Here is a 15780-nt window from a genome sequence, read left to right on the forward strand (position 1 = left end):
ACTTTCTTTCTTTTTTTCTGCTTTATTGCTTTAAAATAAATAGCATATTAAGCCAATTAAGCAAAAATCTGTCAACAAAAGTCTGAAGAAAAATAAAACTGGTATTACACTTGACATTCTGTCCCCCTCACTTTTGAAATGATGGCTACGCCCCTGTCTATAGCTGCATAATTATGAGAATGCTTTGACGTGCTAACCACGGCGCATGATGCACAATGTCTGCCAATTCCACTGTGTTAAAACATAATTTGTTTGAATTAAAATGACTTTTAATATTTAAAAACAAACATTTTCAAATTCCAAAGCTTATAGAAGGTTCCTGTTAGACTGACCTACGACAAGTAGGCTACAACTTTAACAATACTTCCCTTCATGTATATGTAGCCTACTACAGTGGGCTATACTGTATATTTGCAGAAAAAAATACTGTAATTCACCAAAAAGGGTTTTTGAAACTAAAGGCATTTGGTTGTGGATAGTAAAACATATCTGCAACATTTATCAAGTTCATGGATAATTGTGCTTGCACATGTTAATCATTTTGATACTATATCCCATAGCCGTTTGTCAGATCAAATTCATGAAAGAATTGATGTTTTTATGAGTCGACTCCTTTTAAAGTAACACTATGTAGTTTTTCAACCTTCATTATATATTTCGAAGACCCTTGTGATGGTACATCGACTTACAATAGGTTGAATGAAACGTCTGCCATAGCCTGACAGTGTCTGTATCGCTTTTACTGGCACTATGTAACTTCGGGTTTCGGGTAGGAACCCGAGCACAAAAAAAACTAAAAAATTCGAGTGCATACGTCACTTCCCCCACTTCCTCAGATTCTGACGTGAGAGCCCAACTAGCGTTTGATACCCGTCTGTATGTTGTTGTCATGACCGAAGCAACAACTAAAAGGAAGAAGGCAAAGGTTTTGTCAGAGGAGACTAAATGAAGAAAAAGGGAGAGTGACAAATTAAAAGACCGGACGAGGATCACTATTGGAGGGAGAGCAAGACAGTTTGAAGACGGTGAGCGTGTACGCGCGCACCGGCTCTCTCTCTCTCTGCTCGTTCTTTCAGTAACATGCACCCTGTCACAAGCGCAGCAGTCAGTCATCTATAAAGTGTTTATACATTTATAAATAAATCAGGGAGTCAGGGAGCTGACTATCGCGCGAAATGTAAAAGGCTGAATAACATGGCCTGGCCATGTTACGGAATCTATCTGGTCCTCCATTTATCTTCACGAATCAAGTAATGCTAGTAGAGTAGCGAATTATCAATCTGGTAGCTACAATAACATGCTAGTTTACGATGGTTATAATAAATAATCTTTCAGGATAACTATCCTAATGTCTGCAGGCTGATATGTTTGTGTATTTATTTTTCTGGTGAAAGTGTCTTGCCTCTGGCTATAATGCAAATCGATTTTCATATTTGCAGATTCATCTATGGTAGCTTGATATTATAATATTGACGATATATGGCTATTACCTACTAGACAAACATTGAATTGAATTAGCATATCCGTTATGTAAAACAGTAGACAATAGGCTACTATTGTATTACTAATGATGCTGTCTTGTAAACGTGAGCTACGCGATCTTTTGACGTTTGAAAAAAATAAAACCCATGAAATTATATTCTTATGACATGCTGAAATATATGCCAATGTACTTGGGATGAAGACATTTCACACGCAACGCTGGCAGTCTGCCCGCGAGAACTCAAGACAGTATCGACTTGTCAACAAATGCACACGTGTATCGCCTGGTGTAACCATGACAGATTTTGCGACAGTAGTAGAAGACAATACTGTTTCCCAACTGTAGGGGGACCCCGAGAGCAAAAAACGCAAAAACGACATAGTGTTGCTTTAATGAATTAATTTGTGGTTCACAAAATCTATCTGAACCATCGTCTGAATCTGAACCTATGCTCTGAACGATTATTTATTAGACGAATCGGATTGAATCTGTCACGGTTCACGAATTCACTGCTCCTTCTCGTCTCGTGTGTTTGTTGTTGTGTATGTGGGCGTGGTCTCATCACTGCCACTGATCAGCAGCACCAGCTGAATCTGTTCAGCGGCGCCAGCTGCAGCTGATCAGCGATGCTTATTTATTTTCACAGTTTTCATCCTGTCTTTGTCAGATCATTTGTGGATTATCTGTTCACCCTGCACTTCACGGACCTGGTTTTCCCCCGCCATCAATTTACCCGGATCAGCACATTTAAGTCCCTGTGTCACTGCACCGCCACCGTGTTTGTGTGTTCTGACTTTTTGTGAACCTTAATCAATAATATTACTTGCTATTGCCTCTGTCTCAGAGTATCGTTATGGAACGATCTGACCATTATCATGGAGGCAGCGAGTAAGATCAGTCTGGACTGATTTATTACGCACAGCATTGGGATGGATTCCCAGGAGGAAAGCATCACACACGGGTCGGGCGGTGCAAGCTCTAGTGGCGCAGGTGTCCGAGCTCACCCAGCAGCTTCAACATCTGAGAGATCCTGCTGCGCCACCCACAATGCCAGTTCAACCCACACCACCAGAGCCGACTCTCCAGCCAGAGCCTCGTCTGCCGGTTCCAGAGGCGTATGCAGGTGAGCCAAGCTACTGCAGAGCCTTCCTAATTCATTGCTCGATGCACTTCTCTCTTCAGCCGAGAACTTTCTACAGCGATAGATCTATAGTGGCGTTTGTGCTGACACTGCTGAGGGGGAGAGTGGCGTTATGGGGAACAGCGGTGTGGGAGAACCAAGATCCATGTTGCACCTCGTTCCAGGCACTCTGCGAGGAGATGAGGTGTGTTTTCAACCAGGCGGTGGCTGGGAGAGAGGCGGCCGGGATACTCGTCGACCTCCAGCAAGGTAACCGCTCTGTCTCGGACAACTCGATTGAGTTCCGGACCTTGGCGGCAGAGTGCCAATGGAACGAGGAGGCGCAGTGGGACGTATTCCTGCGTGGGCTGGCTGACCGTGTCCAAAAGGAGGTCTACGCCCTGGACCTTCCTACATCACTCAATGGATTAATCCAGCTGGCTCTTAGGGTGGACGCTCGTCTGTCCAGGATGGAACGTTACACCCATCCAAACAGACCGCCAGGAGACGCAGAGAACCCACGAGCCAGCGGCGGGGACACGGTCAGCCCCGTCTTCGATCACGAGCCCATGCAGGTGGGTAGAGTTCAGGTTTCCCGGGAGGAGAAGGAGATGCGGAGATCCCAGGGACTCTGTCTCTACTGTGGGGGAGCAGGCCATTTCCTTCACGCCTGCCCGGTAAAAAGCCAAGCCCGGTAGTAACAGTGAGGCTACTATCGGGTGGGATCTCCGCCGAGAAGGCCTCATCATCATGCATCCTCCTTCCGGTAAGACTGAGATGGGCCTCTCACACTCACGACTGTCAAGCCCTGCTAGATTCCGGAGCGGAGGGGAATTTCATGGACCATACGGAAACATTATCATTTCTTCTTATGAACTCTCCACTTGCACCCATAGTCCTTGGTCACCCCTGGTTAACCCAACACAACCCCAGAGTGGACTGGCGTCAGAATTCCATAGTCACTTGAAGTAGTCAATGTCATGAGTCCTGTCTTGTGTCTGCTTGTTCGTCTGTGTCTAGTTCTGTGTTTCAGGAGGAAGCAGTGGATTTATCAAACGTGCCCGTAGAGTACTGCGACCTCCGCATCGTCTCTATGAATGTGCCATAGATTTACTGCCAGGTAAATCTCTGTCTAAAGGCAAGTTATTTTCTCTTTCTGTCCAAGAAAGGGAGGTCATGGAGAAATATATTTCTGATTCTCTAGCATCAAAGTTCATTAGTCCTTCGTCTTCTCCTGCAGGGTTCTTTTTTTTGGGGGGGGGGGAAGGATTCTCTGCAACCTTGTATCGATTACCGGGTGTTGAACAACATCACGGTAAAGAATACTTATCCTTTGCCATTGATGTCTGCAGCTTTCGAGAGGTTGCAGGGAGTATCGGTCTTCACGAGATTGGATTTACGTAATGCTTATCATCTGGTAAGGAAGGGAGATGAATGGAAAACTGCGTTTAACACGGTGCTACACGGTGCGGGTCGAAACTACGGTAAAAAACGAAGTAGCTCATCTACTTTGAGCTGAGATAGCGAAACTATTGAGCAAAGGGACCATAGAGCCTTTATCTCAAGCTCAGAGCGAAGGGGGTCTATACAGCAGATATTTTCTGGTACCGAAAAAAGACGGGGGTCTCAGACCCATTCTAGATCTGAGACAGCTGAAAAAAAGTGCTTGTGAAACGCCAGTTCAGAATGCTCACGACCAGGAAAATCCTTGTGCAGATTTGCCAAGGGGACTGGTTTCTGTCAATAGATCTGAAGGACGCGTATTTCCAAATACAAATAGCGTCATGTCACATTCGCGTTCGAGGGCCAGGCATATCAATACACAGTCTTGCCGTTCGGCCTGTCCCTGGCACCCCATACATTTACGATGTGCATGGACGCGGCTCTCGCGCCCCTGAAACTTCGGTGCATGCGAGTATTGAACTACTTGGATGATTGGCTGATTCTAGCTCGATCACACTCAGAGCTCATAGAAAACATGACCATATTACTTGAACACCTCGAGAATCTTGGTCTCAGTCAATTGGGCGAAAAGTTTGCTGTCTCCCAGTCAGAGACTATCTTTAATGTGCACAGAACTGGACTCGCTGTCTATGACAGCGCGCCTGTCGCTGGAGCGCAGACTGAACATTCAGTGCGTCACGAAATCCTTCCGCTGTGTCACTATAGTCCCGCTCAAAAGGTTTCAGAAAATGCTGGGTCTCATGGCCTCAGCATCTTCAGTACTCTAGTTGGGTCTGTTTCGCATGCGCCCGCTGCAGTTGTGGCTAAAAAGCGCAAGTACTGCCTTGGGCGTGGGCCTCCGGTCTGTTTCGCCTCAAGGTCGATCAGAAATGCGCCTCAGCTCTGAAACCTTGGAGAGCAATCGACTGGTATCAGTCAAGTGTAAACCTGGCACCTCCCTCGAGTGTGAAGGTGGTGTCCACGGACGCCTCCACCTCGGGATGGGGAGCGCTGCTCGAGAGCAGACCGTTCTTTGGCCAGTGGTCAGAACGAGAGAAGCTCCAACACATAAACTGTCTGTAAATGATGGCAGTGGACAACGCGCTGAGGCGTTTTTGTCCCCTGATAAAAGGTGGACATGTGCCTGGTCACCTGAATTTGGGACCAGACAGACTGTCCAGAAACAATGTTCCAGCAGGAGAATGGTCTCTGCACCCGCAGACGGTCCTACTGCTGTGGGAGACATTCGGCAGAGCGCAGGTAGACCTGTTTGCATCCCAAGATAACGCCCATTGTCCAAAGTTTTTCTCCAAGAGCAGAGATGCGCTGGCCCACGTTTGGCCCCGCTGCCCACTCTATGCTTTTCCCCCCGTCTCGCTGCTGCCTCAGGTATTGGAACGAATCAGGGAAAACGGATGCTCAGTGCTGCTTGTGGCTCCGCTCTGGAAAAACCAGGCTTGGTTTCCAGTTCTGATGCAGCTGACCAGCACTACCCCGTGGCCAATACAAATGAGGAAAGACCTCCTCTCTCAGGCCAAGGGCTCGATTTGGCATGCTCGCCCATCAACGGGTATCCGCTAACCTCCCGGAGGGAGTGTTAAACACGATCACGCAGGCTGGAGCCCTGTCTACTAGACGACTCTACTCCTCAAAATGTTCTGTTTTTTCTGGTTGGTGCAAAGCTCGAGGCTTTTCCCCCCCAGACTGTGGGGTTACGGAAGTTCTCTCCTTCCTTCAAGAGCTACTGGATAAGGGCAGAACCCCATCAACGCTCAAAGTTTATGTGGCGGCCATAGCAGCGTTTACTAAACCAGCCACTGGCCAGTCACTGGGGAAGGACGATCTGGTTATCTGCTTCCTTAAAGGAGCTAAGAGGCTGAATCCTCCCAGACCCCCTTCAGTCCCCATGTGGGACCTTTCTAACATTTTGGAAGCCATGAAAGGTGCTCCGTTTGAGCCAATCCATTTGTCAGACATGAAACATTTGTCGTCCAAGACAGTGTTTCTTATGGCTCTCGCTTCAGTGAAGCGCATAGGGGATTTACAAGTACTCTCAGTAAGCGCGACGTGTATGGAATTTGGGCCAAATGACTCGAAAGTCATACTCAAACCTAGACACGGGTACCCTGCCTAAATCCCTCAACACACCGTTCAGGGCACAGGTTATTTCCCTGTCTGCCCTGCCGGTGTACAATGAGGAAAAGGATGTGGGCTTCCTTTGCCCTGTCAGGGCATTAAGAGCTTATGTGTCCCAATCTTCTGTTTTCAGACAGACTGAGCAGCTCTTCGTTTCGTTCAGCGGACGTGCTAAGGGACTAGCCACATCGAATCAGAGCCTATCCAGTTGGATAGTTGATGCCATAGCGCTGGTCTACACTTCTAAGGGCTTGCAGTGTCCTTCGGGTGTCAGAGCACACTCCACAAGAGATATGGCCTCATCGTGGGCATGATCTAGCGGGATTACCTTGCAGGATATATGTATGGCAGCTGGCTGGGCCTCGCCGTCTACATTTATTTATAAGGTTTTATAACCTAGAGGTCCCCGTCTTACAGGCTAAACTACTGTCAATCTAAACAATCAGTACTGTCTGCCCCGTTGCTTCGGCTCAGAATACTGAAACCGATTGAGCATCGCTCGCTGATCGATAAAATTACCACATGGACATTAAATAAGACCCATACTGTTACCCAGTTCAGGCCAGATATTTTTCACCCTGACTGTGTGGAACACTGTTGATGTAGTTAGCTCCCTGAGGATGCTACTTATAGGAAATGACGGTTCTAGCCTCTCTTCTCAGACTCTCTGTTAGTCCCTATTGATTATGCACTATATGAGCCCCGGGCACCTGCCCTTGGGACTTTGGTGTTGGATCCCAGCACTCACAGCGTTTTTCATTGTGTTACCCTAGCGTAAGATATTACGCAGTACGAGAGAATCTCTCGTAAGAGAACGTACTCGGTTACTAACGTAACCTCGGTTCTCTCTAGAAGAGGGAACGAGTACTGCGTATCTTTGCCGTGCCTGCAACACGCTGGTTCGCTTTGGCGATGAAAACCAGATTATATCAGCCATCGAGCTATATTTATAGGCCCAGGCCACGTCCGTTTCGGCGGGACGTGACGTAGTGGGCGCGGAGCACCCCCATTGGATCTGACGTCACATGGGGCCTCTCTCGATAGGCTGCTGCAGTTGCCGCAGGGCAGCCAATAGCACGCGAGCCGTCTTGCTTATGTCTACATGCTGCTGCAACGCGTTTTACATTAATTCAAAAGTAATGATAATTTTTTGGCTTCGATATCTCATGGAAAAGAGTTTTTCCCCTAGCGTAAGATATGACGCAGTACTCGTTCCCATCTTCTAGAGAGAACCGAGGTTGCGTTAGTAACCGAGTACGTTTTTTTTCATTCAGATATGTAAATCAACATGTATAAATTGCTATTAGTCAATTAATGGGGAGATAATCGATAATCGAATCAAATCAAAATCGAATCGGACTGGAAAAATGAATCGTTAGATTAATCGATGCATCGAAAAAATAATCGCTAGATTAATCGTTTAAAAAGAATCGTTAGTCCTAGCCCAACTCCACACTCACATGGGAGGTCGAATCGAAGGTCAAGTCTACCTTAGAAGGGGTAACGCCTCCGCCCGGTTGCACACCGAGTCGTTTGTTTGTGCCGGAGGGATTGCAGTCCAAAGTGATTCAGTGGGAGTATTGTTCTAACCTGGCTTGTCATCCGGGAGTTAACCGCACCAGTTTTGTCAAACAACGATTCTGGTGGCCATTAATGGCTCAGGTCATTCACAGTTTTGTTTTGGCCTGCTCGGTTTGTGCCACTGTAAAGACTTCCAATCGACCCCCAGATGTGTTACTCCAACCGCTGCTTGTCCCTTCGAGACCCTGGTCCCACATAGCGCTAGATTTTATGACCGCCCTCCCACCCTCCCAGGGCAAGAGAGTCGTTTTGACCGTGGTGGACCGTTTTTATCCCCTTCGCTAAATTACCCATCTGCCAAGGAGACAGCGGTTGTTGTTGTAGATCACGTCTTTCATTTACATGGCCTCCCGATAGACGTGGTTTCCGACAGGGGGCCCCAGTTTGTGTCAATTTTGGCGAGAATTCTGCAAATTACTGGGGGTGAGTGTCAGTCTGTCCTCAGGGTTTCATCCCCAGAGTAATGGCCAAACCGAGAGAGCCAACCAAGATTGGGAAAGAGTGTTGCGATGTTTGGTATCTAAGAATCCTTACAATCAACAGGTAAGGGTGTCTGGGAACGCCAGGAGGAGTTCCTAGGAGGAGGGGTACTTTCACGGTTCATGAATTCACTGCTCCTTCTCGTCTTGTGTGTTTGTTATTGTGCTTATGTGATTAACTGTTCACCCTGCACTTCACGGACCTGGTTTTCACTCGCCATCAATTTACCTGGATCAGTCCATCGAAGTCCCTGCGTCACTGCACCGCATTTTTGTGAACCTTAATAAATACTATTACTTGTTATTGCCTCCGTCTCTGAGTATTGTTACAGAATCAGTCCGAACAGTCAACTCAATCTTAATTTTTACCCGAATATGCAACAAAAAATAACTGTAAAATTAGAGCGCTCTTCCAGAGATAAATAATAAAGATTCCTTTCATAATACCATATTTGAATAATATTGTAGAGAGCAGTCTATATACCTTGGTAACAAGTCGTCCTTGCCTCAAAAGTATCTTCTTTACCAATAAAGTAAAATGAATTTGTTTACCCAACTAAATCCTTTATACTAAAATAAATTCAGTTGTTTTTTTTTTTTGGTCACTATTCTGAAAGGAAAATATAATTCACTTGATTTGGCCATATAACCAATCAGATAAATTTTGGTTTATCCAATTTTATTTTTATGTGACTTTTCTTTCTGTTTTAAAGATGTTTCCTTTGGATCGTTTGACTACTCAAAACAAAAAAGAAAATGATTAATTTATGTTTCCTGATAGCTAAATTTCACATAGCCTACCTAAAAACCCTGTTTTCTTTATGCAAAGTTGATCTAGACAAGTATGCTACATGAAAATATTCAAAGTTCTGTTCATCCTAAAGCAACAACAACTCCTTTGTGTCATAAGGTGTTGGCCATGCTAAATTAATTACATTTTTGTTGTTTTTGTTACCCTGGTAAAACGTATGTTTCTGCCTTAGCCTTAATGATTTGTATTGTTGCTTACATAAAAAAAATATTCCCCGCTTTTTTTAACCTAACCGTTCGAAATAACCGATTTGACAAGACAAAACTCTCGAATAATGCGCATGCGCAATGACTAGGTCAACATGATTTGGGTTAGTGAGGATTTCAGCGACTGCAACTCAATGTGTTGTTTTCTCTCATACACTGATCCAGATACAAAGTTTAATGTAATATTCTTAATGACTGAAACCAGGAGTTTATGTCGTCAACTATGTTCCTTCCGACATTTCTACTTAACTGAGGTAAGTCGATGAATTCTGACGGCGTGGTTTGCTAATCACAATCACCCGATCAGCGTCAAAAGGCAAATGCAGTATCCCGTTACGAAGAACATCATTTGCCAAGGCTGCTTTTTCAGTAAAAGGGGCGAAATTATGGAATTAGAGCCTATATCCCAGACCACTTGAAATGTATCCCACCATTAGCCTCATTCAAAAAACAAACAAACACCAAATCGTGGTTAATTCAGGAACAATCTTACTCTCATATTTAGTCTTTACACTTTGCCCAATCTGTACAGGTCCTTCTCAAAAAATTAGCATATTGTGATAAAGTTCATTATTTTCCATAATGTAATGATAAAAATTAAACTTTCATATATTTTAGATTCATTGCACACCAACTGAAATATTTCAGGTCTTTTATTGTTTTAATACTGATGATTTTGGCATACAGCTCATGAAAACCCAAAATTCCTGTCTCAAAAAATTAGCATATCATGAAAAGGGTCTCTAAACGAGCTATTAACCTAATCATCTGAATCAACTAATTAACTCTAAACACCTGCAAAAGATTCCTGAGGCGTTTAAAAACTCCCAGCCTGTTTCATTACTCAAAACCGCAATCATGGGTAAGACTGCCGACCTGACTGCTGTCCAGAAGGCCATCATTGACACCCTCAAGCAAGAGGGTAAGACACAGAAAGAAATTTCTGAACAAAGAAATGGCTGTTCCCAGGCTGTTCCCAGAGTGCTGTATCAAGGCACCTCAGTGGAGAGTCTGTGGGAAGGAAAAAGTGTGGCAAAAAACGCTGCACAACGAGAAGAGGTGACCGGACCCTGAGGAAGATTGTGGAGAAGGACCGATTCCAGACCTTGGGGGACCTGCGGAAGCAGTGGACTGAGTCTGGAGTGAAAACATCCAGAGCCACCGTGCACAGGCGTGTGCAGGAAATGGGCTACAGGTGCCGCATTCCCCAGGTCAAGCCACTTTTGAACCAGAAACAGCAGCAGAAGCGCCTGACCTGGTCTATAGAGAAACAGCACTGGACTGTTGCTCAGTTTTGCATGTCATTCGGAAATCAAGGTGCCAGAGTCAGGAGGAAGACTGGGGAGAAGGAAATGCCAAAATGCCTGAAGTCCAGTGTCAAGTACCCACAGTCAGTGATGGTCTGGGGTGCCATGTCAGCTGCTGGTGTTGGTCCACTGTGTTTTATCAAGGGCAGGGTCCATGCAGCTAGCTATCAGGAGATTTTGGAGCACTTCATGCTTCCATCTGCTGAAAAGCTTTATGGAGATGAAGATTTCATTTTTCAGCACGACCTGGCACCTGCTCACAGTGCCAAAACCACTGGTAAATGGTTTACTGACCATGGCATTACTGTGCTCAATTGGCCTGCCAACTCTCCTGACCTGAACCCCATAGAGAATCTGTGGGATATTGTGAAGAGAAAGTTGAGAGACGCAAGACCCAACACTCTGGATGAGCTTAAGGCCGCTATCGAAGCATCCTGGGCCTCCATAACACCTCAGCAGTGCCACAGGCTGATTGCCTCCATGCCACGCCGCATTGAAGCAGTCATTTCTGCAAAAGGATTCCCGACCAAGTATTGAGTGCATAACTGAACATAATTTTTTGAAGGCTGACTTTTTTTTTGTATTAAAAACACTTCTTTTATTGGTCGGGTGAAATATGCTAATTTTTTGAGACAGGAATTTTGTGTTTTCATGAGCTGTATGCCAAAATCATCAGTATTAAAACAATAAAAGACCTGAAATATTTCAGTTGGTGTGCAATGAATCTAAAATATATGAAAGTTTAATTTTTATCATTACATTATGGAAAATAATGAACTTTATCACAATATGCTAATTTTTTGAGAAGGACCTGTATATTCTCTGCCCTTTTTTATTTGTATTTTCTTTCATTTTATTTCATTCTCTCTGTCTGGTCTTCTTTTTCTTATTCTTATTTTTAATAATGTTACTGTATTTTTTTTAACAAAAAGCCCTTCTAGGGACAAGTGTCGTGAATTACCTTTAGCTAAAAACACTGAGTTCATGGCCCAGAAAAGTGTTAGCACTGAAAAAAAAAAACAGGTACCTTAAATGACTTTGGATCAAATTTTACTAATCAATCATAACAGAATTGTGTAATTTATACAGAACATCAGAATGTAGAAACATAAATACTGATTAAGCCTAATGTTAGGCCTAAGACTGTCATAAAAGCTGAGTAAATGCTCGCGTGTTTCGTGAGATTTTGTCGCCATCCAGTGACCAAAGCCAGTTACTGCAACTTAGTATTTTAATTTATACCTGAGAAGGTCGTGTTAAGTGTCTTGCATATGTCTGTTGAAATGGCCTGACTTTCCCTACCCGTTGACAATAACCAAAAAGCTTATGGTACAAGTAACCTTGTCAACGTTGGTTGGATTTATAAGGTTACTAATTTTCATTTATGTTCAGTGGGCTGTACATTTGAGGAATGTTTGTTGTATGTATTCGTCAGTCGGACCTGTTGTATCATTAATATAGAGTGGTATAAAAAACACAAAAGTTATGCTTGTTCCCGCCCGGTTTCGAACCGAGGACCTTTCGCGTGTTAGGCGAACGTGATAACCACTACACTACGGGAACTGAGCTGTGCGGTTGGCGGGATGTGACGTCATTTTTAGGGCTCCCGATACAAATGATTTTTGCGCATGAACATATTTCACCTATCTGAGCATGAAAGGAATGATAGTGTGTGCTATTTCAAACTTTTAACCTTTCTGAGTGATCTAAAACCACCCACCGTTAGCCGATTAGGCTATGTGGCAGTAGTAAGTTACCCTAACTGTATGCCAAGATTCAGTATAGTTTTATCGAAAAAAACGAAAAAAGTCCGTATAGAAATTCTTGCACACTGACTTGCTTATGGCAAACCCGTGCAATAACTGAGAAAAGAAGATTAGTGAACATTTAAGACATTAAAGTAGAATAACTGTGCAGAAAATCATGCTGTACTATGTCAGATGTGTAACAATATACCCTTACTTCTAGGCTTAGCCTACATGTTTAAAATGTAAAGTGCATTTAGGCTATTAGCTTTTAAATGGTTAGTTCACCCAACAATAAATAAAATACAAAGAATCCCATAATTTACTCATCCTCAAGCCAACCTAGGTGTATGTGACTTTCTTCTTTCAGCCAAACACAATCTGAGTTATATTACATAACATCCTGGCTCTTCCAAGCTTTATAATGGCAGTGAATAATACCTTGTTTTTTAAGCTGGCTCCAGGGGGTTAATAAAGGAACATATCCATAAACCTTTATAAACTATAATCACTTGCGTCCGGTAACGGCCGTACATGAGTCTATTTCCGTCTGAAGAGTGACCTCTGACCCGACGCATGAATTAGGATGTGTGGGCGTAGGGTAAGTACACGCCTCTCGTGGTTCAAACAAATACGGCTTGACAACAAACTCAAGCTTCTGCGACATTTCTCTTTATATACATCTCCATATTGTTGTTTTAGACTTCTAATTCGTGAACGTGTTTTTTTGTTTTGCATCCTATGTGCTTCCGCGTTCGTCAATACGTCATGCTTCAGGTCAGAGTTCACTAGACCTCCAAATGATATGTTCGTTTGACATTGTTAGAAGTTTGCTAATGCCATTCAATTGGATCAGCTTTCCCCCGTTATGTGCCACTTTCATAAATTTTCTTGATAACTCGGATACTTTAAAACCATTAAAGCTTGACGTGATGTTATTAAAGTTGTTTTATTAAAGCTCGCAACAGCCGTTACCGTAAGCAAGTGATTATAGTTTATAAAGTTCAAAATATGGATATTGGAGCAGTATGAACTACTTTTATGATGGATGGAGGCACTTTTTTGAGCTTCAAAAACCAAGTTAGCATTCACTCCCATTATAAAACTCGCAAGAGCCAGGATATTATGTAATATAACTCCGATTGTGTTTGGCTAAAAGAAGAAAGTCATATACACCTAGAATGGCTTGAGGGTGAGTAAATTATAGGATAAATTTCATTTTTGGGTGAACTATCCCTTTAATGCTTTTTCGCCCCTATCATCAGATTTGAGGATGTTGAAGTGGACATGAAATTGGTGTAACTAACTTTGTGAACGTGTTGATTAATTTTGACAAGTGAATTTATCCCCTACATTTGTTTTAACTTGTTCCTATAGAAAGAAAGACACAACCGGGAAGTGCAGCGCATCAGAATTGTCCATTTTTACTGGAATTGGGGATAAATAATTCTGTTGGACTGTCCCGATTGATTACTGGTCAAGGCCCTTCACGCTGGAGCCCGTGGGAATGGATGAGCACGGTGTTTATGTGCTTAGGATAAAGGATTGACTATAAAGCTGGCGAGGTCGCTCTCGGGGCCATAAATACGTCCACAGATTGTCTCGAGAGCGCATCGTAATCCTTGTTGATAGTCAGTTGCCGGGAAGGGTAGCTGCAAGCAGACCGTTCTCCTCCAATACATGTCAATCAAACGAGGGTCAGTCAGGCTTGCAGGGATGCAACAGTTTTCACTACTCATGCAGGTGCAGTGATTTCTCTTTCAAGGCTTATAAAGAGCTTACACAGCTCTTATAACAATTATGAATGAAACATTAAAAAGCCAAATGTTTTGTATACATATAAAATTATGTCGTGTTTCACCGTGTCTATTTCTGTCACTAGATGGCAGTAAAACTCCAATAATAATTCGTGTATCGCTATCCGAGAGTTTGAAAGAGTTGTGTAGTCAAACTCATTCATTGCATAACGGGACAATGCACCTTATTAATTCTGTGGTAAATGTTTAGTCACAAAAACTCCCTATTCGCTTTTGGAAATTAAAATGCAAAGCACTTTTCTGCAAACGTTTGATGCATTTTTAACCATTTCGTTTAAAACGGGCAACTTATTAAATAGTCATGCACGTGTTGCCTTAAAACGTTATAGAAAAATGACTATTCTTCATTCCATGCTGTTATGGTTTTCTTTGTCCTCTATTATTATGATTCTGGCGCTGTTCTCTCCGGCGCTGCTTTTGTTTCTGTTTATTAAAATAGGAACTTCTATATTAGTTGATCGATTAAGCCTAACTGTTTATGATTTAATAATATCTTATGATAATGGCACTTCATGCACGGTCTTACAACAATACAAAAATATTTTATAATGCACATTAAATAAATCTACAATAATTAGACAAACATTTAAATAATTACGGATTGCCTTGTAGTTTTTCTTTTTCTTTACAGCAAGAGACAAATGAATTGAAATTCTCTGACTGCACGAGCTCTTGCAGCCTTCAATTTCTCGCGAGCGCGCGCTCGGTCTTGTGTAGCGTGGGCATAAAATACAGACTTGGCTGTGCAACAAGCACTTCAATTACTAAATACCCTTTCACTCAAAAGAAGCGATATACAACATATGAATGAATCAGATTTATTATAGTATAGCGATGGATTTTTATGACTGACGAACAGACATGCTAGATCAGCACAATGTCTTTCCCCACAGAGGAGTTTAATGAGTTTTTTTTCTTTCACTGTTGCCCAACGATCAGCGTCTGCGGCTTGGGTCTCGTTTTATTCACAGGGTTTTTTCAGTGCCTGTTTAACGTCCGCGAGCACACATATCCAGCCTGTTTCTAGAAAATGTTCTACTTTTCCTGCTTTGTAATAACAGTTGTCTTGACTAGCAACAGTTTTTATTACAGAAAAAATATGATAAATCATAATATTGCAGTTGCTGTTGTAGGGATGGGATGAAAAGTAGCTACTCAAGGAAATGATATGTTCGTTTGACATTGTTAGAAGTTTGCTAATAGCCTACCATTCAGTTGGATCAGCTTTCCCCCGTTATGTGCCTTTTTCATACATTTTCTTGTTAACTCGGATAGTTTTAAAACCATTTAAGCGTGACGTGATGTTATTAACGTTGTTTTATTAAAGCCTTTTTTCAATCGCCATTGATTTCAGGATCCCACATTGTTGCTGTTGGACATGAAGCCCCACCGCAGATGTGTAAAACACTAGTCCCCCAGCAAAGCCTTATATTTTCTACACTATGCGAATAATTCAGTAACTTGCAGGGGATCCACATTTGTAAAGGAGTTTATAGGGAACAATCTGTTGTGGTTCGTCTCGCGCACAGCAAATTGTCTTTTGGCGCCTCTATTAACTTTTTTAACAAACACTCATATTGTCTGATATTTGTAAGTCTGTGATAAATTATGACGTTGTTGTTTTTTTCCAATGATAATGTCATTGGCCGTCC

At 43.0% G+C, this 15780-nt stretch overlaps 1 protein-coding gene and 1 non-coding gene across 2 annotated transcripts in view; both read right to left on the bottom strand.

Annotated features, from left to right (window-relative positions):
* Positions 1-12870, bottom strand: part of nyap2a (neuronal tyrosine-phosphorylated phosphoinositide-3-kinase adaptor 2a) — a 93343-nt gene extending 80473 nt beyond the window's left edge. Inside the window, exon 1 of the mRNA XM_077207962.1 lies at positions 12753-12870. The gene's annotated coding sequence lies outside the window, so the exon portion shown is untranslated. The remainder of the gene's footprint in view (positions 1-12752) is intronic.
* Positions 12057-12129, bottom strand: trnav-aac (transfer RNA valine (anticodon AAC)). Its single transcript has one exon. It is a non-coding gene; the product is annotated as a tRNA-Val (tRNA).
* Positions 12871-15780: the final 2910 nt, after the last annotated feature.

This window comes from Siphateles boraxobius, unplaced genomic scaffold, assembly GCF_051911475.1.
Source record: "Siphateles boraxobius isolate OS27281-9 unplaced genomic scaffold, OSU_SipBor_1 6, whole genome shotgun sequence".
NCBI lineage: Eukaryota > Metazoa > Chordata > Actinopteri > Cypriniformes > Leuciscidae > Siphateles > Siphateles boraxobius.